Raw genomic sequence first — 26454 nt, forward strand, 5'->3', positions numbered from 1 at the left:
CGTATCGGCGGAGGCGCGAAATGTTGCTAATCAGCTTCCGGTTGTCATTGTTTCTTAGTTTATGATGCATTTCGTCATGTCAACGGCAAACTTTCATGCAATGAGCGCTTGTGTTTCGTAATGAGTCCAAGTCGAACTCAAATCACCTAAGAAAGCTGCTAATCCCCTTAATATGGGCATTGGTAAGTTGCATTTTAAAATTCACCCAAACACTCAATTATTCTGTTTTCAAAGTTCTTAGAATGCGATGACAAGAATGCAGATTATTTTCGATTAAAGCATCTCTGCATCTGCCTTGGCGGTAGCACATTCTGTTAATGAAACTGAGATACATTAGTGCCAAGGCCAATGAACAAACTTAGAAATTGATTAGCCGACAATAGCACTTTATATTGCAGAATATAAATTGCTGGACGATTTGTATAAAATTGATAAATTTCTGAATGAAGCTGGAGATAATGTCGATCTGATTCCCCCTTTCTCTTCTGATTAAAAATTGTGGGAGTTTAGAGAAACGCCAGCCACGCGCAAAATGGCGCACAAATGATTTGGGCTCCGGACGTGCCATATAAACTCTAGCTCCGATCATGCTCGCCAATTGCGGATAGAATGATATCCATTTTGTTGGGTGATTGCCTGGCTCTCGAGGAGACTGATGCAAATGGGAAAGTTCTTCCTGAATGAAGATGCGTTGGTTTTAGGATTTCGGTTGATAGAAGGTAGGTAGGTATCAGTGGCAGCTCCGAGGAGCCCACTTAGCGCTTTGGTGCGCCGTTCTGATGTCACAAACTCCTAAGATCGTGACTATTGTTATGGGAGCAGGGAGACAAAGTCCAGCCGGATCGAATTTTCAGAGCCAGCCCGTAGTATTCACGAAAGAATGCAGCTCTCCCACTCTGCAGCTAGAAATCTCTCTGAGGTCTACAAAGAATGGTTTGCTCAGTGTCCGCAGCTTGGCTCTAGCCAGAGCTGGGTATGCTGAACCTAGCGGCATGGTCGCCTATGGGCCAGTGCCCCGTGCAGACCGCCATAATCTTGAATGCATTGGCACAGGAGCTCTCGTGATCAGGCTATGTTATAAGCGGGACAAATTCTCCTCGATTTGGCACAGCTTATAAGCCTTCGCCATCTCAGGCCCGCGGCTGCTAGGTAGGGTGACAGCCGACTGTATTCTCCGAAGGACTGCCAAGAGCAGAGCCTTGCCTGGTCAATCCGTCAGCCCGCTCATTCCCCTCTATGTTCCTATGCCCGGGAACCCAGAGGAGAGTGACCTTCAGCGTGCCGCCCGGACGGTTCAGCGCGCAAAAGGAGCATGCCTATAGGGAAGCTCGCCATCCAGCGGAGTTAAACATAATGTTTTAAGGAGCTCTGTTCGGAAGCGGACATAAATCCGTGGGGTAGCGCCTATAATATCGTGACAGGACGATTCAGAGACCGATCGTCTCCGCAGATCACGTGCCCTATACTCTTGTTGAAAAAAATTCAGGGGTTATTTCCCCAGTAAGAGGGGGACACTAACACCTTCCAGCGCCCCCTGAATGTGACGCCGATTCCACCAGTCACCAGGGACGAGCTGATGGAGATCTGCAGTCGAATAGGCGACAGTAAGGCCCCGGGTATTGACGGCATACCCAATAAGGCCCTCAAACTTGCCGTCAAATGTAGACCGGATATGTTCGCGGAGCTGTTCGAAACGTGCATGTCGGAGGATATCTTTCGTGCACCATGGAAGCGGCAGACGCTGGTGCTGCTGCCTAAGACTGGCAAACCTCCAGGGGAACCGTCCTCCTATAGACCCATATGTCTTCTAGACACTATGGGGAAAATGTTGGCGCGGGTCGTTTATAACTTCCCCACATATACTTCCAGTCGTTGAGAGCTAAGGGGGCCTCTCGGATAGGCAGTATGGGTTCCGTATCAACCATTGATGCCATCAAGATGATGGCTGGCTTGGTCGAAAATGCAATTCACGGAAGGGGTTGTACCAGCAAATATTGCGTGGTGGTGACCCTGGATGTGAGGAATGCATTCAACTCGGCCAATTGGAACCTTATGCGAAAATCTCTGGTGACGATTGTTGTTCCCACCTACTTCGCCGCCATTATCGATAGCTACTTGAAAGAGCGCACACTCTGGTATGATACCGATGATGGACCCAACGAGTACGTTGTCTCCGCGGGTGTCCCACAGGGCTTCGTATTGGGCCTACTATTGTGGAACATCATGTATAAACCTTCCGATTCCGGAGGAGGCCACGGTGGTGGGTTACGCCGATGATATAACACTGGTTGTGGTCGCAAAGCATCTCGAGGATGCTGAGTTGTACTCAAGCGAAGCAATCAGTGTTGTTAAGGCTTGGTTAGGGAGTGCTGGACTGCCACTCGCGGAGGAAAAGACGGAAGCGGTCCTCATCACGAAGCGCCGCAAGAGAAATTACGCCTGCATTAGAATCGGGAATCGTATCATCACTTCTAAGCCGGCCATCAAATACTTGGGGGTGATGATGTCTATCATCTCCAGCACATAGGGCATACTTGTAAAGGAGCATCTACCACGAGTATTGCTCTGGCAAGGATGATACCGAACGTAGGAGGTCCGCGGCATACTTGCAAGCTGCTCATAGCCAGGGTGGTGAGCTCTATCATGCTGTATGCAGTTCCAGTTTGGGGAAAAGTACTGCAAGTTTTAGCTAATACACAAAAACTGAGTACGGTTTGCAGAAGGTTTGCCTTAAGGGTGTGTTCTGCCTTCAGGATCGTCTCAGACGATGCAGCGTTCGTCATCTCGCCTAATTGTCCAAACTCTGACGGGGTCTCAGAGGACCAAGCGTACGTTTTCTTCCAGTGTCCTAGGTTCGTGGAAGAAAGGAGGAACTTAGAGGAAATTCTAGGTGAAGTGCTATCACCGGAAAATTTTGTCCGAAGAATGGTAGCCTGTCAGGAAGACTGGGATGCGATCAATTCCATGATCGCTGTAATCCAGGATAAACTACGAAAAGCAGAAGAATTGAGGAAGAATCGGTTACGATCCCCGCGGATAGACGAAAGGAGACCTAGCTAAAGTAAGCTAACTCCACCCCGTGATGTAATACCTAAAGTTGTTTCCACAGGGTAGAGGGGGGGGGGGGGGTCGTGGGTGGTTTTAGTGGGTAAAAATCCCACACTCTCGCGTGCCCAGGCCAGAGTCTTTTGAAGATTTCCACCTCCCCAAAAAAAAAAAAAAATACGGTTCAGTGCGTCTCTGCACTGCCCCACCAGCCTGGAAGATGTCGTCGCTGAGTACAAGGCGCTTGGGACTCGAATCTCGCTCCAGCCATCGACAGACTTCCAATATCGCCAGTACTTCCGCCTGGAAGTACTGGCTGGCGAAACCTGGGAGACCATACGACTTGGATACACTGTATATATTCGCGTCGCGCTGACTCCACAGGCCATCTTTGTTCCGTCGGTAAAGAATACTAAGTCATAACCTTGCAACACGCCGCCGGTCTTCCACTTTGCCCTGGTTGGAAAGTCTACAGCAAAATTTCTCGTGAAGTTCAGCTTGTGTGTGGCATAGTCCATGGGGAATGGCGTCAAGGATGTTGCTGTGGCCGCAGAACTTCGCTGCCCAGCATCCGGACTCACGTAGTTTGACAGCACTGCACGCTGCAACATATTTAATGTGGAGGTACATTGAGCGCATCTGCCGGGCAGAACTGCAGAGCCCCAGTAGTACCTGCACACGCGGTTTTTTGAATCCTATTAAGCTTCGTTCTATTGTATTTTTTCTTCAAAGCCTGCCACCATACAATAGAGCCGACACGTTAGGATCGGACGCACTACAGCGGTGTACATCCAGAGAATCATCTTCGGCCGGAGACACCATTTCTTAACCCTCAGTTCTATGTTCAATCTCCAATTTAGCCTAGGATCCAGTATTACACCCAGATACTTTACATTAGAGGAAAGAACCAATCTCTGTTCATTCAGTCGTGGTAGATGGAATTCAGGTATCCTTGTCTTGGTGGTGAATAGCATCAGTTGCGTTTTTGTTGGGTGTATGCTGTCCGCATCTTGCGGCCCACAGGCACACCTTTCGCAACGCTCTTTCCATGATGTCGCTCATGATGGACAGGAACATCCCTGATACTAATATCACCAAGTCGTCGGCATACTTCACCCCCTTCACCCCGCTGCTGTCCAATGTAGGTAAAATTTTGTCCATTACTAGTAACCAGAGCACCGGTGAGATGGCGCCACCCTGGAGGCGTGCCTCTGTTCACAGCTCTGGTCAAGTGGTTGCCTCCCAGATCGGACTGGATTATCCTGGTACTCAGCATGGATATAATCCAATGCGTGAGATACGCCTCCAATCCAATACCGGTCAAGGCTTCCTTGATGGTGTTGGTACTGACGTTGTTAAAAGCTCCCTCTATATCCAAGAAGGCAGCAAGGGTATACTGCTTGTATTGCAGCGACCGCTCAACCGTGGAGGCGTGGAGGGCGATTTCTGTGGTATTCGTTTTGAGAATGATGATGGTTTTCCATTGAGGCAGGTATGCTGGGCCTTAAGTTTATGTCTAGGACGCGTTCTAGGGTCTTCAGCACGAAAGAGGTCAGGCTGATTGGTCGAAAGTCCTTCGCGGACTCATGACCACGCCTCTCTGCTTTCGATATGAAAACCACTCGTGCGCGCCTCCAGGACTGCGATACGTATCATAAAGAGATGCAGCTCCGGTAAATCTCAACAAGCCACGGCACAACGGCTTGAAGATTTGTACGCGGAGAAGCTGTTTATAGCCCATCCGATCCTATCCTCGGTAAATACCGATTTGATAGTCTCGCGCAGCTGGGGTGGCCGCAAACCCTCCAAGCAAGGTTCTGACTCACAGTTCTCCTCGCTCGAGGGGAAGTGTTTGAACCAGCAGCTGTAGGGTTTCGTTGGAAGATTCCGTGCAGGAGGACTTTTTAAGAAAGGATGGGCTCTTATGTTTATTGGACACGAATGTTACTGAGCCTCGCGGATTTACTTGCGTTTTTGATGTTCTGACAATAGTTCAACCAAGACCAACCAAGGCGGTCCTGATGGCCGACTTGTACTTCTTCAGGCAGTCCTTGTATGGCTGCCAGTATTTTTGCTTGTAGCAGATGTTGAAGATTTCTCTGGTCAGCTTCCTGAGGCTAGGGAGATCTTCATTCCAACACGGTGGCAGGGTCTTTTTGCTGTACTTAGTACGGCACGAGACGTTAAAGGCGGTATCGAATGCCTTTTGCAGAGCCCCGACCTTTGACTTCAGTACGTCTGTCTTACTTACTTGACCAAACTTTCTCCAGTCGATCCTCCTGGGGTCTCTAAAGGGCTTGGAGACCTCTGCGGCGAGATCTAGACTGAAAAGTATCCAGCTGTGATTAGAGAAGGATCTCTGGTCAACTACTCTCCAGTCCTCCACCCTAAGAATCCCATTGTCGGTTATTAGGGTGATATAAAGGACCTCCTCCCATCCGTCACAGTTCTCCTAGCAGGGGAAATGGAAGGTGGGTATACTGCCCCTGTTACATACCGATAGATTTGAAGTAATAATAAAATCAAAGAATGACTCACCTCTTTCGTTGACTTCGGAGCTGTCCCAAAGCGTATGCCTTGCATTAGCGTCGCAGCCTATCAGCAGGTTGGCTTTCTTTGCTGCTATGGTGTTCGTCAGATGTTGTAGTTCTTCTGGCGGAGCTGATCGGTCGTGAGCCATGTAAGCCGGGGAAATATACACGTTCTCTGCCGCGCCTGCACCAGCTTGACCACGATTAGGTCGCTGGAACTCAGGTCCGGGCACAGGAAAGCGTGCAGACTCTTCCTCGCAAGAATACACGCTCTAGGTCTATCCTGATCAGCGTCTCCTGTACTGTAGAATAAATTAAAATATTTGCTTTGGAGTCCTTTGATAGTTCGGTCGCTTCCGACCCAGGGCTCCAGTATTAATGGGATGTCGATGTCTTCCTCTAAGAGGAAGACGAGCAGATTAGTCGAGGCATACTTCGAGTGCTGCAGATTTATCTGCGTTACCCTCAGCATGATCTACTTGCGTGGGGGGTTTGTCAGCCCCCGTCGGACGTCGATCCTCATCTCCTCCAACAGCTCGTTGGCGGCATCGATTGGGTCAAGGTCGTCGTCCGGTTTTGCAGAGCGGAACACTTTTACTTTGGCATTCCTGACTCCGAACCACACTTTGTAATCAGCCTTTTTCAGTGCCTCCAGCCACTCCTCGTTTATGCGGAGTAGTACGGGCTGGCTGTTTATCTGAGGTCCCTCCTCCTTGATAACAACCCAGTTGTCCAAGGGAATCCCGGGGTTGTGAAGGCGCAGGATTTGGACGAGCTTGTCCTTATCCATGCGGATCTTCAGCAAGCAGATGCGTGCGACCGGTCTCCTGGGAGTCTCGTCGTAAGGGATGATCTTGAGGTTTATGCCCTTCCAGGCGTCGCTGACCTTAGCGACACACGAACCGAGAAAGTCCTTAGAGAACTGGTCCATACAAGCTATTACGTGAAACCCACGGACTACCTGGGAGGAATCAAAGTGGAGGAGTCCCGGTTGTTTGCCTCCGGTGTCCACGAGATGCTCATAGACCATGCCCGAAAGTCTGGCCTCAACACTGGTCCACGCCTCCAGCGTCGTTGAAGGGCTTCGCAGTTCGTGGCCCGTCGGCTGAAGGTTGCTGCGCAATTTCCTTCGGATGTTGCTTAGCGTCTGCGCTCTTGCCCACTCTGCTTTTATCTTGCTCGACTTTGTCCTGAGATCGATTGCATTTCAGAACGGTAGATACTCGTTAGCCAGGCGTTTGCGTATTTAGCGAGGTCTTTTTCATCCCGCTCGCCGACAGTACTGGCCTCCTTATTCTTAGCAATCTTGCTGAGACTATACATGGCTCTTGAGCAGGACACTAATGGACCTTCGCTTCTTAGCCGGCGACCGACATTCTTGTCGGTTTTCGCTTTCGAGGGATCTCCCGGCGCTGAGGGTTTCGGGTTAGGAGTACTATGCCTGGTACTCGCTACACCCAGCTTGATGGCAGTGGATAGTGGCTGGAAGCCACTAATCCGTTTGCCGCCTCGCTCCGGGAGGTCTCTGCGGTTGGTTTCAGCACAACGATGCTACGGCTGGCGCCGAGTGTACTGCTCTCGACGGCTACTCTCTCCTGGCTGGAGGCCAGCAGCTTGTCCTCCGATGATGCGCCTGGCATCACCCCCTCTTCTTCTATCGTCGTTTTTTGTTTTTTGAGAATTGAGTCCATGTTTTGGTCCCACGAGTAGTCCGGGAAAAATGTCCACTCTGGCTGGCCCGGCCACCAGGGTAAGGGACTTATTTGAAACTGAAGGTGCCCAAGGTATTCAGAGTTCGGATACTAAAGACCAAGTTCTCCATTGGTCACGCAGCCCTCGGCGTATGGTGTTGCACCTTGGCTTGGGGCCCTATTAGCACTTTCTTCGGTGCAGGGAGGATGCAGGGGCTGTTGCTTCGGTCCATTCTCCCGCCAGATCTACTTGCCCCTAAAACATGACCAGCAGACAAGCAGAACCTCGTCAGTTAGATGAGCCTACTCCCAGCCCGGCCCTACATACTCTTGGCCCGCCCGAAGACGGTTTCCAGCGGCCACCACGAGGAGGTCGTGTGAGGATTTGCCGAGTTATGCAACTTTAACCTGAAACCTAATCAGACCAGGCCGCCAGAAGGTAGGTAGGTAGGAAAGGCGCAGGGTTGGCCCTTGACGTCAATAGCGAATGTGCGGACGCTTATGCTTCAGCGATTTTGAATCAAGTCGAACACTGGAGTTGACTTCATACCCTGGCCGAAATCACATAAGCCTTCTACGAACGACGGACGGCTCGAGCCCTTGTAGTTTGTTGGTTCGAAGAGTTCAACTGGTACTCGGAGCATCTCAGCTAGTGACGCGTGGAGATCTTCCTTGAAGGCTATTCAAAGTCCGGCGAGAACTGTCAGCAGTAGATCGCGCCGGGGGACGTGTAAGTTATACATGAGTTCGTCCTTGATGGAAATGCTGCTGTTTGACTATCAGTCATACTGCGTTTGTCGAATTCGGAATTGATTGTTGGCAACAACACACCTCGCTCTTTGGCAGAGGGATGGCTCTAGGTTACTTCTCTGAGCTTCAGTAAAGACTTTTGAGTTGAAGAAGGTAGGCATAGTAGCGAAGCACGCGCGCGAGAGATTCTCTGGCTCGCTGTTCATTGATGAGTCTGTTTGGCCGAGCTCTTGGCTGAACGTTGCTGTAGATCAGAGGTTCGTGGTCAGTGAATACCATGCCCGCCCTTCACGTATGCGTTGTAGCGTTTCTCTTTGTCCGACTGGGACTAGCCCTGTGAGTTTGCGCTTAAGATTAAACTTCAAAATCTTCCTTGTTTATCGTAAAAGGTTTATGACGCCAACCGCAAGGCGCACTCTTTTGACCTGGAAGCCAGTTTCTGATAACATTCCGATTGCAAGATTCCGGTCCAGCTTAAGGAGTATCACAATTGCACAATCCTACGCACCAACGCAGACTTCCGATATAGTGGGGAAGGATGTTTTTCATGCGCAATTACACTCAGTTCAGGAGAGGCTTTCTAAAGCTGAGTAAGTTGTTCAGCGAAGCGGCCAAGGGGTTATTGGCGGAGAAGGCTCTTGTTTCTAGTCTAAAGCCTATGCGCTCTCTAGAAATCCGAGATCTTGATTGCCTCACAGAAAAGGTCGAAGTAGAAGAGGCCATAAAGCGTCAATGTTCAGAGGTAACCAAAGCTCGGATCACGTCTGCAAAAACTCGAGTGCGGATATTCCCCACCAAGTACTACAAGTGTCTAGACTATGGACACGAGTCAGCAACTTCCAAGGGACTGGACAGGAGATGCGGTCAGGCAGGGGTCACCATGAAAAGACCTGCATTGAAAGCGAAAGTTGCGTGTTCTGCAGGGATCGTGGTGAGAGCATCGCGCACACTGGCGGCTCGGGACGGTGTCCAATTTTTAGGACGGAACTGGAAAGGGCTAAGGTGCGAATAGCATGCTCCCCATATAAATTAACAAGCACCGGAGTGCAACCGCTCAACAGTTGCTACCGCAATTCGCTGCGGAAGTAAAGGCTAATTTAGTGCTAATTAGCGGCATCATGGCATCTCAACTCATCCCGTTCCGCTGCCATCTGGGTTCGGGACGATGTTCGACTTTGTGTACTTACCCAAGCCCGGGGGAATGGCTTTGTCTGAATTCGGTGTTTAGGGATAATGCTTTTTAACGGTTATCTGATGCGAGACAATGCCGCACTGATGCTCTGGAGGACGTTGTTTCGGGCACGGAGGGGCAAATCCTGGTAGGCGGTGATTTTATTGCTAGGGTCCTTGAATGGGGCGTACCTCAGCCAGACTCCAGAGGAAAACTGGTTCTGGAAATGCGGGCAGAACCGGGCTCGTAGTTTTAAACACCGAAGTCACGCCAACGTTTCGACGTTCAGGCTGGGACGCACGCATCCCTCAATTACTTTTGGAAGATTTCTCGGCAAGTGATCACCGGTACATCGCGTTCGAAGTGGCTGACGCTACTTGCCGGCGTGCACTAACGCGGCGTTCTGCCTGCCAGCGGAATGTCGCTGTCGTTGAAGCTCTTCTAACAGGCAAGGTCGCGCTGGAGGGTACTTCAGTGGGTGGTACTGTTGCAGTTGACACTGTCGTAAACTCAGTAATGACCCTGACAACAACAGTGTGCGAGGCTTGCACGCCCCGGAAGGGCACTTATCGTGACAAGCTTCCTATGTACTGGTGGATGGCAGAAATTTCCGTCTTACGGAGGAAGTGTCATAAGCTCTGTCGTTGGAGCAACGTTTTCACGCCAACGAGGAGGCATGCGCCACAAAGGCAGAGTATAGATCAGCAAAAAGTGTGATAGATAAAAGCAATGCTCGCGGCCGGCAGAACCTGACCAACGAGGTGAATGAAGACCCGTGGGTGTTGGTTATAAGCTTGTCACCCGGAAATTCGGAGCTCTGCGGAAGCCCTGCAGACTAAGTACCGACCAGATGGAACGTATTATACTTGCATTATTCCCCAGACATCCTGTAGGGTTTGATGTCAATAGCGCAGAAAGCGTCGAGGTTTGCCCCTTTTTACAATGAAAGAGTTCGAAGAGGCGGTTCTCACCATGTCAAACAAGAAGGCGCCAGGTCTTGATGGTATCCCGGCGGAAGTTTACAAACTGGTGTTCCGCCAACGGCCAGACTTGCCGCTTGGGGCATTCAATGCTTAATTGAAGGAGGAAATTCTTCCTTCTCGCTGGAAGGTGGTCAGACTCGCGCTGATCAGCAAGGGAAAAGGGGACCCGGAGCTGCCGTCTGCATATCGACCGCTGTGTATGGTTGACGCGGTTGGGAAAATGTTCGAAAAGCTCATCAGGAGTAGACTTGCTGAAGCGATCCGCGCTGCGGAGACTTATCCCCAAGGCAGTTCGGGTTCAGAACAAGGAGATCCACAGTGAATCCGGTTCATCGAGCCGAGGCATACAGCCGTCAAGCTGTCTTTTGCGGATATTGAGGAATTTTCTGAAAGACCGCTCCCTGCTCAGTGAGACGCAAGAGCGCCAGAGGAGGATGGAAATCAAGTTGGGAGTAGCACAGGGATCCATCCTAGAGCCGGACCTCTGAAACGCTTCCTACGATAATCCGCTGAGACTCGACGAATTTGCAGACGACGTTACGGCACTTGTTGTCGGACCCACTGTTGAACAGGCGCAAAGCAGACTTGGACTGGATGACTGCTCATGGTTTCAATTTTACGCTGACGCTTTACTAGAAAGAAAATCGGCGAGTTGACTGTAGAGTCAAAACCAGCGGTTAAATACCTTGAGGTTCTTCGAGAACATCAAAGCAGCAGCGGATAGAGTTGCTGCTGGAGTCCCGGTCTTGAGTCGGCTAATGGCGAATGGTGGGGGTCCTTTATTTAGTAGGAGACGTTTCCTTATGATTACTTCCTTACCCGCCCATGGTGGGAAAGGCGCGATCTTCTGGTTGTGTGTTCTGCAATGGAGTGGCGGACGACGCTGAATACACATTTTTCTTTTGTGAATGGTAGGATGGCTTTCGTCATCATTTTCATGTAGATACAGAAGAGCTCTCTCGACACCACATTGCCAGAGCGATTCAGAAGAGCGCTGACGGCTGGAGTCATGTTGCGCGTTATGTTCGGGCTCTCCTTATTGCGAAGAAGATTGAACTCGACCAGCTGAGGGATCGGATGGCAAGGAGCTCTTTGAACTAGTAACTTCTTTCCTCCTTCCCCTCCCGTTGGTGAAAGGGATTCCTTGGCTTGAAGGCTCCTGAAGCCGGGAGACCGGGAGCGCTACCCCGAAGTAGTGTGTCAAACAGTTCCAGGCTTCTCCAGGCTAGGGAGGTGTTTAGTTGATAGTCCGACTGCGTACTGTTGCAGGAGTCCAACGCTCTGTGCGTAAATGCACCTACCCCACTCTCTCCAAAAAAAAAAGAAAAGTCGAATTCTGTTGACTGCTGCGAATGATGGCGGGTGTGACGCGCTCGAACAACGATTCCGAGCGAAATGCCGGAAAGTTCAGCGTAGTGTACGCTGTGACAAAAACTGGCTATTGCGTTGCTCACGGAAGCGGAAGAAGCCGCAGAAGGCAATGATTTCAGAAGTGTATACTGAAGGACGTTAACGGTCGACAACTCATCGACGATGACGAGCAGCTCAAGGGGTGGAAATTCACATCGGTTCTTAGTCGTATTACTTTCAGTGAAGCTCCTCCTCTTGTGGATGAAATGGCTAGTCACCGTGACATGCGGATATGGACTGCTCCTCCAAACGCAAGAAACAGCGAAATACAGGCTAAGTTGGAGGTGTCCCCACAGAGTTATTTATCGCTGAACCTGCACTTTTTGTAGATCGGCTACTTGCACTTATATGGAAATCAGAGACTTTTCCCAGAGAGTGGGAGAAGCAGATGTTCGCTAACATTCCAAAAAACCACCACAGTGTTTTGAGTATGACATCTGTATCTGCTCCCTGTCGTTGGAAAGTTAAGGGAAGTTGCATTGCATCCTTAAAGAACTATTATGTTCCTTTTACTTGCTACAGGGGCCCTCTTAACTATAGTATCGACATACTACTACTACTACAAGCATATAACTTCCAAGCAGTATCCGTAGATATCCCTAGCTTACCTAGGTGGTAATTTAGTCGGCAGTGATCAGTGAATATTTCCACTATAATCCGGAGGTTTTTTTGGGGAGGAAGGAGCAAGATTCTGCGTAGTTCTAGGTGAAGAAGATTAAAAGTGGAGACGGATAGGATAGTCCACATGCCATACGCTCTCCTAGTGTGCCCTGTGAATCGCCAGTGTCCGACTAGCTCCGGTGGAATCCGGATGTCGTCTCCTGGGAAGTAGCTCGATGCCATGACAGCCCCGCGAGTGCTCCCTCCGGCTTCCAGTGAGACTTGGATTGCCACAAGGTCTCCGGTCAGGAACTCTGAAAGACATATATTTTAAATTACGTTTATGAATGATGCAAGCTCTTGGGTTTTCGCAAGAAGAGTCCCAAATTTCCAGCATACTTCCTCCTTATAGACCGCAAATCTGCCCCCGGGTACACCCAGGCAGTTTAAGCCAACACTATTTCAATGTTCTCCTTGGAACTTGCCCTTGCAAATACCGCAGATGCAGCCTTTTCATGGTGGAGATTTACCTAGGCTATCTTAGTGCTGGCCATTGGTTTTTTGCAGTACGGCCAGTCGAATGCCCTTGACCGCACTAGCATAGCTAATGGCGGGCATTCTGATTCCTGCTTTCACACACTACCCACCCGGGTTTCTCCCTCTCTTGGATTCAGGTTTGGGGTTTTTGGGAGCATTCCCTTCATGTGGGCTAATCTCCGCTGCTCCCCGCTATCTTGGCTCCGATAAAGAAGGCTTAGGTCTTTCCTGATTAGATTCACCGGCCTAAGAGGTATCGGCGTGTACGTAAAGAAGGGATGGTTCCCATCTAATACAAGGATCTAAGGCAAGGATTTTTTCTGACTTACCCTTTTTGAATTAGTGTTCATTGATGTCGATTAAGGTTGAGTGGTAGAAATATTAGTTGGGTGTTGATTGGAAGTGATGGAAACCGGTGTTTGGATCTTCACAGCGGGTGAACTGGATTGATAAGGGTGCATTATTGAGCGACTGTGGGTCAGTTATTTCGAGCGGACTGCAGTTTACTTTCAACGACTGTACTTTTTCTCGGTTCTCATGAGAACCGGGGTTCTCCTTACGAAGTAGTTTTAGTTGTTCGTATTTGGAGATTATTTGCGAAGGAACGAGTCGTTCCTCCTGGTCCACATGGGTTGATGGTTCGTCATCAGGGATGCTCCAAAGAGATGCGAGCCGTTCATATTGGCTCGTCATTTTCTTGAGGGCTCTCGTGAGGTCGTGGATCTGTCGCCTCAAAGCAGCGGGCCAGGATCCAACTCCTGGAGCCATATCCACAATGCGCTTTGATATAACCGTTGTCGATGCGCCTCTTCACTAATGCAGACAAGGTTCAAGCCAGACTTAAGGAATCCACCTGTGTCCACTATCGCACTTTACCAAAACCACTCACATGAACCGCGACTAAAATTGCGTCCGGACTCGTACCCAGCACGACACAGGCGCCGTTATCGTTCTCGGTAGGAATCTTATAAGTACAGCGTAAGTGATCTGTTGGTTATCGATCTTTAACACTCGCAGCAATCATAACATCTCTTAGCTTTTCTTATTCGGCGATTAGCTTTCAAGTTTTTGCAGCCAGCGAGTTGCTATGGCGCCTTTTTGGGACATAATTGATAATTTTAAATTACGCAGATTGAATTCGGGGAGTCGAGCCCTTGTGAGCATACTTGGACGCAACACCGAAGCAAAAGAAGGGACAATCAACTGATAGTCCCTTTCGAGGCAGCTGTCAGCGCCCCTTCGGTTACGCACATTCAGTAAACAGCTGCTAAATTTTTGTTTAGGGATTGAGGGAGTCCTGAGTCTGCATCCTTTTGATGACGGACCGGACCAATTTGGGAGAAACTTCATTCACTTTTTTGGTTCATGTTTTTTTTTCAAGCCAACTCGTCAGACGCTGTTTCACCTTTGCCTGGGAAACAGTCTGGCCGACATTACGCACATCGACAGTTGACGTTTTTAAAGTCAGAATTATTTTGGTCCAAGTTGGGAGGGAAAGTCGGACCGGGGTGAAAACCATGCGCCTTCTCCTCCCTCTCACCCATCAATTTGTTTAACTGATCGATTTTTTTTTAAAGTTTCTGTATTCTGGGTTTCTGGGAGAATTCTAGGCTTGGGGGCCTGGGGGAATCTTCCCTTCCTTTCGCCTCCCTATCTTTACAGACCTGCTTCCGGGATTTCGAAAGATGAAAATCACCCCGTGGTGATGTATTTTATTGACTCATCTTTAGTCAGATCAGCAATGTGAAATGATTTTAACACATCTTCCTAGAAATAATATTTGTAAGCCATAAGGTCTGCTCCAAAGACTTGAGGACAGCTACCCGCTGCTAAGTGTTCATTCCTACACTGAGAAGTTAAGTCGGGGAAGGTCACTATCGGTGATTACGATTGGATATCAGTCGATTGAATAAGTTGAGATATATAACTTGCCCCTCGAGGTTTGCTGAAAAATTGGAGATTTTAAAGTTACATAAATAAGCCATGTTCCTGTGACAAGTAATGTTACTTCAAATTGAGGACTTTAATTAATTACTCTTTGCGAGCGAGAACCTTTAAGAAAGGACAAATTTAAAGCTCAGTGGAGTGTCATCGTATCTCAAAATAGTCTCTGTAATGCAGATGGTAACTGAAAGCTTTGAAACCTATGTGTCTATTTCATTATGTTAATTCAGAGCAATTAATCTGAGGACCAACGATAATGTTGTGGAGAGATAAGGGCCGGTTAGCCACAAACATCTTAATTGGAAATCGCTTGAAACTCATTAAAAATTTAAGACTCATTCAAAAGAAAACTTTCACGTTCTAATTGCTAAAAACAAGGCGAATGGGAAACTTATAATGAATTAATTGTAATCACTTGGTCATTCATGGGAAAATCTTCTGCCCATTAAATTTTATTTTCCACAGAGATGGGTTCCACTGCGATCTGAATTTTGAAAATAGGAAGAATTAGAATTTTAGCACCAATGGTTAGCTTTTTCTTGAACAGTGCTGGAAAATGTCGTTTCAAAGAAGCGAAAGTTTGGTGATTGTATTTTAGATGGAATATATTAAAAAAGGTTTTATTTTTCGCACGTCCCATGTTCTTATTCTGGATGCAATGTTGCAATGCAGTCTCCAATATTATAGTGATTACCCCGACCATGTTCGTTCACCTTTAATTTGAGGATTTCATCAATGAAATAGGGGACGAATGTGTATACCTTGTTCACTTTAGGGCCATGCGCTCTACTGTGAATTCAGTGGTTAAAAAAGCGCATAATACGTACTTATTTAGCGTTGAAGCCGCCCTGGCTCGCGGGAACTTGAAACCTTTTTGGTTTGATACTAGCAATTCTCGTAATTTCACTCAATCTTTCACTTCTTCTATCAGTTTTGCTGACTCCACTGCCAACTCCCCGCAACAATCCTGCGACCTTCTGTGCACCTACTTATCTTCCACCTTCTACGTCTCTTCTAACTGCAGACTGCTCTGAATCTCTGGTCATTCTTCTCCTTACGCCTTGCTTGGTTGAGTTCCTCTTGACTTCAATGTCGGACCTGGCTCCGATGGGTTTCTTAATCTCTTTTTCCCACATTTCACATTTCTTTCCCCCTGGGTATAACCTACAACAAAAGTCTAAAAGAATGCTACTTTCCCCATCTCTGGAAAGAGACCCTTATCATCCCTATCCTCAAGAGCGGAGAGAGTTGTGACCTACCGGGAGATAGGGCTCTTGCTCCAAAATCCTGGAAAGATACGTCAACGACTGGTTGACCGGGGACTTCGGTCACCTCATTTTCAACGAGCAGCCTGGTTTCGTGAAACATAGATCTACGGCTTCTGGTCTTTCACGACAGGAGGTACATGCTATTTATACTGATTTCTCCAAAGCCTTTAATACCGTTGACCATAACATTCTCCTCTCTAAACTCTCATTACTCAACTCCCCGCCCTCAGTTATCTCTTTGCTTGCTTTCTATCTCCCATACCGTTACTGCAAAGTTTGTTTTCATGGCTACTCATCTCGTTCCTTGTCTTCTTCCTCGGGCGTTCCCCAAGGCTCTATACTGCGCCCCTTACTCTTCCTGTTTTTTATCAATGACCTTGCTTCCATCCTCACCTGCCTGTGTTTGCTTTACGCAGACGACCTTAAATTATTTGCCTGTTTCGTCTCCGCTGCTGCTCTCTTGCAGTCCAATCTTGATAATTTGGTCCGTTGGTGTTCGGTCAACAAGCTAACACTGAATGTCAACAAATGCCACTGGATGTGCTATTCGTTTAAACCCTCCCCAACATCCTTTTCCTATTCTCTTAGAGGACAACCCCTTTCACTATTGACCTCCTTCCAAGACCTAGGTGTAATATTTGACGACAAGCTTCGTTTTAATTCCCACTTCGTTGACATCATCAATAGAGCTTCCAAAATGTCTGGTTTTATCCTACTTTCCTCCTCCGACTTTACCTCAATTCACCCCCCTCGTTAACACTCTTCAATTTCTTTGTCAGAAACATCTTTGAATATTGTTGTGTAGTCTGGTTCCCCTTCCTCATTCGTGACTGCCGCGCTCTTAAAGTTGTACGATGCAAATTCACCCGGACCTCTTTTCCAAAAAGAACCTTCCACGGGTTGATTATCCGTCACGACTCCGCACCCTAAATCTCCCCTTCTTACAGCAACGCCGTACCTTCCTTGATATGTGTACTCATTTCAAACTTTGTAATTGCCTGATGGACTGCTCTGCTAACTCTGATTTTACTTTCCGTACCGTACACGTAGTGTGGACATTCTTGAAGTAATCTTCGCGGCGTTCGAGATTTATTTCCACTTCCTGATCCCGAGGCTATGCCGGTCCTACAACGCCCTACACCTTGGGTCCTTTGACTCTGTCTCCTTTTCTTGTTTTAAGCGTAAGGTAAGCCATTTACTTTCTCCTCCCTCTGAGGAGAATATGTAATAAGGAATTTGTTTTCTGTGATTGTCTTCATTAAATAAATAAATAAATTAAAAACATTCTTCAATTGCTGTCTCCTCTCTGTGAATTTTTGACAATGGAACATTGTGAGTTTCGTCCGAACCGCTGGTTGCATTCAGGAAACCCATTCAATTAAAAGCAAAGACAAATATTTCTTCTGTGCCACGTAAGAATATTTTGTCATATATTTTTCCGTGCTTTCGCTAGACTTCTTTTTCAATACACGGGATCAGGTTGTGGACCCGGCGACCTTTTACTGAGTTATTGGAAGTTATTATCATTCTGTTAAAAGAAGCTCTATTGCGTCCTTAAAGAGCTATTGTGCCCTTTTACTGGTTATAGTGTATCTTAACGATTTCAGTATATTCTCTACTGTATTTCAACTTGGCATCTGGTATTAAGTATTCTCCCAGGTGTCTGGACCTATTTTGCACCAGTTGCAGGACAGAACCTGCAGGCAGTGTCCATAGATAGCCTTAGCTTCCGCAGGTGGAAGTGAGTATTCTCACTACAATCCAGCGGTTTTTTCGGTGAGGTTCAACCAGTCCTTTGTACGCTTCTGTCCGGTTCCTCCCATAACCACTCTCAGGTCCATCTCTGGTAGGTTCCTTTTCATTGTTTAATGTCATAGCCACGAACCCGTTTCGGATTTCATAGAATGGTTCTGATCCGTATAGAGGCGTCCTTGCTCCTTGGCCAGCTCGTCCAATACCCCATTGTCTACCACCCGAACGCGAGCCGAGCCGAGCGCGTTTAGTCTCTTAAGGCATTCCCATACCAGTTAAGAGTTAACCTGGGTCTGGATTCCCACTTGGTTGTCGGTCAAAAATTCTGCCCCAATAGTTCCTTTGGTGTGCTTACCCATTGGTGCCAAGTACATTTTCCTTGAACCAATGATCTGGGCGTCCGGTCCCTTTGCTGTGAGGTATCCGTTAGTGTAGCGGGCAATCAGTTGCTGGTTTGACCCACATGTCGCAGCTCCGCTCTCCCAGTTTGTCCTGTTACTCCAACGTCTTCCATATTTCTTATCGAAATGAATCCCTTGGTATCAATAATTTGAGGTGCCACCTAGGAAGAATATCAACCTTCCTTCGATATGGGCAACTCACCGCCTGAAACTCCCAGCTATTCTGAAAATCGCTCCCCTCTGCCTGCATCGGATGCTGTGGTACATGTTCTCATTGCCCCACTTATACACACTCAAGGGGTTTGTGTAACTCCCTGTCTGTTGTACTTTGTTCAGTTGCTTCTGCCCAATTTACTTCTCCATTGGTAATGATAGGTCTTAATATTGCAGTGCACCTTGGATAGTAGTATTTTCGGGGTGCAACCCCATTTTTTCCGACATGCATCTTTCAGAATTATTTTTGGTCTAGTGTAATTTCTAAATATTTGGCCTCTATTTCTCGCGTCACCTTTGTGCCTTGTAACCTTATCACTTTCAGGTGGTCAAGCTTTCATCAACATCGTTCCCTAGTGAATAGTTTTGGCTGAATTGATGCGCAGCCAAGCCTTCCTGCATCAGTATAATTTCATATTTGCCCCTACAGATTAACACAATATCGTCAGCGTAATGCTGGACTTGTATTACAGTATTTGTTAGTTCTTCTAAGAGTTCATCCGTTACCATATTCCTCAAAAGCGGTGATGATACCTCGCCCTGTGGACAACCTTGAGTGGTATTCATGACAATAGAATTTGTGTCTGTCGGTATTTAAATTTGCTTACTCTCTATGGCATTGCGTAATTCATCCCTCAGCTGGAGCAGCTTCGGTTGACCGTCCTGAAGGTTGTTGACACTGAGCCATTAGAACGTTAGTAGTCTATGACTTTCTCTTAGGGAAATTGGTCTGAAAGATTTAGGGTAAAGACGATCCTTTTTACCTGCTTTCGGAATAAAGACCACTTTTGTTCGCCTTCATGCCCTCAAGGCTATTGTATTTTCACTGATACCTTCTATACGCTTTCTTCCTAGCAGCTTCGCAGTCGTATCTGACAGATTTGTTCTCCGTCTGCCGTAAAGATAATGCGACTTCCTTGCTGAAAGATTTAAAGAGATGACTTTGTAGAATATAAATTAGACCTTGCAGGGTTCTCATTGGCATAACTCACGTGCTTTCGAAAACTCAGTTCAAGATTATCGAAGCTACTTTAGAACTATTGTGCCAGATACTGGTAATATGATTTCTCGTTTGCCTTTTGACTGGGGGAAAAACACTGTTTGGACATGATGCTCCGTGTGATCTGATTACGCGACAATAATTTTTTCTTCTCCATTGTCATTTCCTGTGGGTCATTCTTCTAAAGCCATTAAAAATATCTCTAGTGGGCCATACAAATGCCACGCACTATCGATTCTTCAGTTCCTAATATTGACAAAGATGGTTTGATGGTTGTTGTGGGTATAGTGTTCATTCAACTGTCAAACCATCCTTTTTGTAACGAGGTATTGTCTTAGATGGACAATAGACTCCCACCCTTTCGAACCTTTTCCCAACATTGGGTAGTAGCATGTCTAGCGCTTGCCCCGAATGTCCTTCTCCACGGATCACGTGTTAATTTAGCTAGATGTTGATTGAGGGCTTGCGACTCTAGCGTTCAACCCAAAGCTTAGGCTTCGACAAACGGTTGCCAGGGACATAATCATCGGCGCAACAACCGATATCCAGTGTGCCTTATTGAGGAATTCAAGACAACCCCGTTTTGCGCCGAGGTCCTCCAATTCGACATGCCTATAAGCTACCTGGCGCCCTCGACTAGGCCATCGCTCCATCTGAGGCAGGGTCTGCCAAGTTTTCTTTTTCTATCGTAGATAACGCCTTTATACCTTACTGTCCGGGCTGGATTGTTCTCACTCATACGGATTAAGTGCCTCATTCACCGGCAACCTATTGAGCTGAATTTTATCTACAACCAGACGGTTGTGTTATCGCTCATAAATTTCGTTGTTATATAGGCTATGGAATCGTTCATCCTCTTGTGGGGGGCTAGAATTCTGTACTCGGACGCTGGAAAGGCTCTTAGGCTCCCTGTGGTAAAACGAAGAAGAGGGATTACGGCTTTTATACCCTGGGAGTGACCCCATCCATTCTAATCCTTATCTAAGGTAAATGGTTGCCTTTGTAAAACACATCATGGTACTAACGAAGAAGTTATAATACCTCAAACAATTCCATACGCCGCTTAAATACACAATTTTTACCGACATCAACATTCAGACCCCGGGTAAGGGGATTTATCTATTTGCTTGCAATTGCTGTCAACTTATTGTGTTTTTCCAGAGGCGAATAAACCCATGGGTTGAGGATACTTTTTAAATGCGAGTCATGGTAATAATTGTTTTACCAATAAGCCTGTTAACTACATGAAAATAGGGGGGGGGGGCTCATTACGAATTTTTAGAGGGTCTAGAGGGGGAACTTCTTCTTCTTCTTTCTTCTACATATCTTTTCCTCCTCAGTAGTTCTGACCCCCTAGCTAGCATAATACCTGCGTCCTAGCTACTAGCCTCGCGAAGGTTTTTTGGTGAAGAGCAAATTGCTAATGACACCTAATACACACCGCGACACACTGGGAGTCCCCGCCGAAAACTCCGACGTCAATGTGGTGATGTGACCCTAGCTCTGCCTAGGTGGTGGTTGTGGCTTGTCAGGAGTCAGCCCTCCGGGACCCTGGTCGGGTAGTGTGTATTGAACAAGTATTAGTAGACCGCGTTGCCCCGAGCGAACGCTGATCTGTACGGGAGATCCGGGACCAGCTAAGCGTAGGCCAGGCCTCAGGAAACTGAGTTAGGGGCTTTATCCCCGAGGGCATATGCGTTCCTGACTATTGCATCCTGCTCCCTTGCACACGAACTTAAATGGAGAGTAAAATCAACATAAATGAGAAGACAGTGGGAATAGAGAATGAGTTCCTTGCGTTTGTACGTAGCACTAAAATGCGCTGCTCGTCAAAGTGCCCAGGGAAGAGGGCGGCAAGGGCTGAATTATCCGACGAGCCATTGGGATGGGGAAACAAAGAAGAAGACTCGCAAAGTGATGCGGCACCTGAGACGAACTCGCGAAATGGCGCCGAGAACAGGACTTGTAGTTTTAAACACGGGATCCACCCCAACATTCCGGCGTTAAGGCTGTGAGGGAAGTGTTCCCGACGTAACTTTCGGTTCGGAACTACTGGTGTCGTTGGTGGACGAGTGGCAAGTTCTAGAAAACTTCTCGACGAGCGACTATCAGTACATTGTCTTCGAAGTAGTTGACACAAACTCTCGGTCTGCGCCACCCCGGCGCTGTTTCTGTACGTGGCTCGTCACGAAGGTGAACACAAGGAGGTTTGTCGAAGCTCCTGGAGCAGGTGGGTCTCGTTGGACGGCACTCTTGGGGGTGGTGGTACTGCAGCTGACACTATCGTCAATTCAGTTATGAACCTGATAACAATGGCCTGCGGAGCTTCCACGCCCAGCTTTATGTATTGGTGGACGGCGGAAATTGCAGAGCTCCGGAAGGAGTGGTACAAATTCCGCCACTTGACACAAAGACTTAACGACCGGGAGAAGGCATGCATCATAATGGCAGATCACAAATCAGCCAAAAGGAGACTCTGCAGCGCAATAAACAAGAGCAAAGCTTGCTGCTGGCAAGACCTGCTCGACGAGGGGAATGGGGACGCGTGAAGACTCGGTTACAAACTGGTAACCCGAAAAATCGGGGCTCTGCGGAAACCCTGTTCACTTAAGGCCGAGCAGATAGACCGCATTGTAAGGGCACTATTTCCTGCGCACCCCGTATGGGATGGTGACGTTGGCGCGGAGAGCGCAGAGGACTGTCCACTTTTCTCTATAAAAGAGTTGGAACAGGCAGTCCTCCTTATGAAACGCAAGGGGGGCAGGATCGGATGGTATTCCAGCAGAGATATACAAACTGGTATTCCAACTCCGGCCAGACCTACTGCTCGGCGCATTCAACAATCGCCTGAAAGAGGGCACTTTCCCTGTTCGTTGGAAGGTCGCGAGGCTTGCGCTGATCCATAAAGGGAAAGACGACCCCGATTTGCCGTTTTCATACCGCCCACTATGTATGCTGCTGGGAAAGTGCTCGAAAAGTTCATCTAAAGTAAGCTCGCTGAAGCGATACGTCCCGCCGGAGATTTATTTCCCCGGCAGTTTGGTTTTAGAGAAGGGAGATCTACAGTTGATGCTGTCATGCAAGTCATGGACGCGGTTCGACGAGCGGCGGCACATAGCCGCCGAACTCGACGAGTGGTGCTCCTCGTAACGCTTGACGTCAGAAACGCCTTTAATTTCGTAAGATGGAAAGGCATTCTAGGCACACTAGACAATACGTTCAACGTGCCGAACTATCTCTTACGGATATTGAGGGACTATCTGAGGAACCGCTCCCTGCTTTATGCAACACTAGAGGCTCAAAAGAGGATGGAGGTCACGTTGTGGGCAGCACAGGGATCCGTCCTAGGGCTGGACCTCTGGAACGCTACCTATGTCTACTTGAACTCGACATGCCAGAAGAGTCGCGCCTGGTCGCCTATACAGATGATGTCCCGTCGCTTGTTGCTGGACGCACTGTCGAACGGGCGTAAAGCAGACTCGGTATATTGATACGACGGGTAAGGGGATGGATGACTACTCATGGTTTCAACCTTGCACTGGAAAAAACCGAAGTAGTCATCTTGATTAAAAAGAGAATTAAGAATCGAGTCAAAACCAACGGTAAAGTACCTCGGTCTGACTATTGACTCAAATATGAGCTTTTTTGAGCCAATCAAAGGAGCAGCGAAGAAGGTTACAGCTGGAGTTTCGGCATTAAGTAGGCTAATGGCAAATATTGGGTGTCCTACGTCTAGGAGGCGACGTCTCTTGATGAGTTCAACGTAGTCTGTTCTGCTCTACGGCGCAGAGGTATGGGCTGACGCTCTTAACAAAGAGGTTTATCGTAAACGCCTCGCGCAAGTACAGAAACGGGGAGCTTTGCGGGTGGCGTCTGCGTGCCGCACTGTCTCTGAACCGGCCGTGATGGTGATCGCGGGAGTGATCCCCGTTGCACTTCTTGCTAAGGAGCGTCAGGCCATGTACAAGCGCAAGGGAGGTGGTTGCTCGCGAAGAACGGGAACGCACTCTAGACGAGTGGCAGCTCTCGTGGCAAAATGAAACTAGAGGCAGATGGACTGCGCGGCTCATCGGCAGCTTAGTTGCGTGGCTGAATCGGTAGGACTGACTATTTCCTTACCCAATTTTTAAGTGGGTATGAAAGTTTTCAGTCTTGCCTGCACAAGATTGGAGAGGCGCGATCTCCGGATTGTCTGTTTTGCAATGGAGTTGCAGACGACACCCACCACACTTTTTTTTGTGGAAGGTGGGGTAGGCTTCGTCAGCAGCTCTATTTAAATACAGGGGATCTCTCTCCAGACAGTATTGTCGAGGATATGCTGAGGAGTGCTGACAGATGGAGCCGTGTTGCCCATCACGTCCGGGCCCTTCCCGTTGCTAAGAAGAGAGAGATAGATAGAGCTCGACCGATGGAGGAGCCGAATGGCCGGGGGTTCCTTGAACTGACAGTTCCCTTCCTCCTCTCCCCTCCCGTTGGTGAAATGCATTCCCAGATTTGAAGGCTCCGCAAGGCGGGAGAGTTCGGGGACTAGCCTGAAATAATGTGACAAACAGTTCCAGACTATCTCTCAGATGATGGGGAGGTGTTTAGTTGGTCGTCCGACGGCGTAACGCACCGGGAGTCCAACACTGTGTGTCTAAATGCATTCACCTCCTCTACCCCAAAAAACAAAAATATCTGAAGCGCCAGCCAGTGTTCCGACTCTTTCGAAATCTAGTGCAGGTACGCAGCACCAACAAAGGTTGTTCTAAGTCAGTGTTCTCTCTGTGCGGCTTTATGGGACGTGATCGCCTACAGGAGGATGGACACTTCTGTAGCCTTTATAATGGCGAAATTTATCAGCGATGTCACGCCTTTGGTAAAATCAGGTTAAATTGCCTATGGTGGGCGGGTCACCTAGTCCGTATGAATGGGGATGATCCATCCTGGAAAGTCTATGAGGGCAATAGTTATGGTCGAAACAGAAGACCTTGGGGTAAAACCGGGATGTTTGCAGTTCTAAAAAGGCAGGCTTAGACCGGATATCGGTTCCTTCGTTTCATTGGAATAGTGTGGCCCGGCACAATCTCAAACGAAGAACTACGTGATTATAAGAGGAAAGTTGTAACAGATAAGATGCAACACAATGGAATTGACGAGTAAGTCGCCCTAGAAACATGGGTGGAGCATAGCAAATGAGTGAAGGTTTTTCCGACGCTACCAGTTAATTTTTTATTGTGCAAGGCAGGGTTCACGAAGTGCTCCCATATTTTAGTAATATTGCCAGAAAGGTTGCTTGTTCTTCCATGGTGTCGGGTATAAACCAAGTTGCACTCGATACTAAGATAGCGAGGGGATCATTTTGGTTCCAAAAGGTTGAATTGCTTTCAAGGATGTTTAACATGGCGTCTGTGCTTCGTTAAGAAGCAATTGATGGTTTACATATGAGGAGGAGCTTCTAAATAACAACCTCGTTGTATTTGTCGCAAAGCTTCAAATAGAAAATAAATGTTGTGCACGTATTTTTGTCATTTCTAACATGAGTCCTTGCTAAAGAAGCTTTTTATCCTGGACTGCCCAAAGCTTACAGTAAAACGACGAATTTTGAAGTTGTTGGGAAACTAGAGCAAAATTGTTGTAACAATTCAACCTTTCTTTAAATCATGCGTTATATATGCTTCCACGCGAGCAGCTTTTAAAGGATTCGTGACATGTGCTTCCTACCTACATCCTCAACATCAAGGGATAGAGAAAACCTGGAGAGGTTTGCTCTATGGGAAAATGAGAGAGGAAACCACTTTCCTTACATGAAGTGTTGGAATTCGTATTGGAATGTAGGTGAGAAAGGATACTTGAGCTTCGGGGGGTGGTTACCTTCACTCGCCCCCTGGATGGAAAAGTCGCCTGCCTTGCAAAAGGAGCTGAAACTTTGGAAGGCTTTCACTATTTGGAGTCTGGACGACGACAGATTCTCTTTTAGTCATGGAGTTCCAGTCGTTCGGTGCAATATTGCGAGGCTCTTTTCAATTCGTGGGCGGTCCGGTTCGGGTAATATTACAACTAATGCTGTAAAGAAAGGAAAAAATATATAATAAGGTGCAGTGACATAGACAAAAGGTCTTTAAATTTGGAGATTTCAGCAAGTTTTTGAGATATTCGTGGGAATTGAGTGTCTGTTAACCTCACGGTGCGTAATTCGGTGATTCAATGAGGTCGGGTGTAGCCCTGACTTATGGTCGTGGGCAGGTCGTGGTCTATATCAGGGCTCGCAGTTGAACAGTGATGTCCTTGCTTTTGAAGTGCTGGAGATATATCTTGGGAAAGATTTATCGGGCCTGCGATATTGAATGAATGCTTCGACGAGGCTTTGAGGAGACTAAAAACTAGACAAAAGTTTATCCTTTCGGAGTTTTCTGTTCTTTGACCGCTTCTTATGCTTTTTATTTGTGTCGCGAGTTTCCAAAAATATATTCTGTGAATTTGCAATTTCGTCCCGGTTTTTGGTTTCATTGAATCGTTGGCATCGCAACATTGTCTGTTTTGTCTGTTTGAATTTTGTCGGTTGGTCCGTGTCCTTTTTCGTGTGCAACTGAGATCGTATCTGCATCAGGTGAAAATCAAGATTAAAGTAAGATAAATCTTTCTCGTTTTTGGCGCGTTTATTGTTCCCAAGTGTGTTATATATATGTGTGTGCTTGAAGTGAGATGTGAGATGAAGTGAAATACAGTGAATGCTATAGTTCATCGAACAAGCTTGCAGAACGTTAGCTAAGGATCTCGTGCTAGAAGAAAATTCCGAAAATTTCGGCAGCTATAGGTCAAACACGTGGAAAACTTATTAAAAAAGTAATTTCTCTTTTTGTGTATTTGTCAGTTGCTCTCTAAATGTTTGCATTTTAAAGACAATGAACAAAACTTTGAAGTTTAAGAATCGAATGCTCCCCACTTATCCGTCGTGCTAACAGCAAGGTTAGGTTATAATCGTCCTGGCCCAGGCTTTTTTAGCCGCACAAGAGAGAAAGAGTGGGTGTGAGTGACATGTATAAGGACTGAAGCACATCCAGAGAATCCTTTTCCATAAACTTTCGTAGGATAAACATACGAAAAAAGACGATATGAAAAACATATAGACATTGCCTTTTCACGTAGAAAAATCTACGGGCACACCCCTTCACCGAG

The 26454-nt window shown here is 47.5% G+C and overlaps 1 protein-coding gene across 5 annotated transcripts in view; it reads left to right on the top strand.

The window, feature by feature from the left end:
* Window positions 1-72: 72 nt before the first annotated feature.
* LOC119651982 (gamma-aminobutyric acid type B receptor subunit 1) overlaps window positions 73-26454 on the top strand; it is a 768875-nt gene continuing 742493 nt past the window's right edge. For 4 of the 5 annotated variants that reach the window (XM_038055894.1, XM_038055896.1, XM_038055892.1 and 1 more), the window contains exon 1: window positions 25265-26121. The gene's annotated coding sequence lies outside the window, so the exon portion shown is untranslated. Of the gene's footprint in view, window positions 183-25264; window positions 26122-26454 lie in introns of those variants that run through there. The other variant, XM_038055893.1, reaches the window with a different exon arrangement.

The sequence above is a fragment of the Hermetia illucens genome, chromosome 3 (genome assembly GCF_905115235.1).
Source record: "Hermetia illucens chromosome 3, iHerIll2.2.curated.20191125, whole genome shotgun sequence".
NCBI lineage: Eukaryota > Metazoa > Arthropoda > Insecta > Diptera > Stratiomyidae > Hermetia > Hermetia illucens.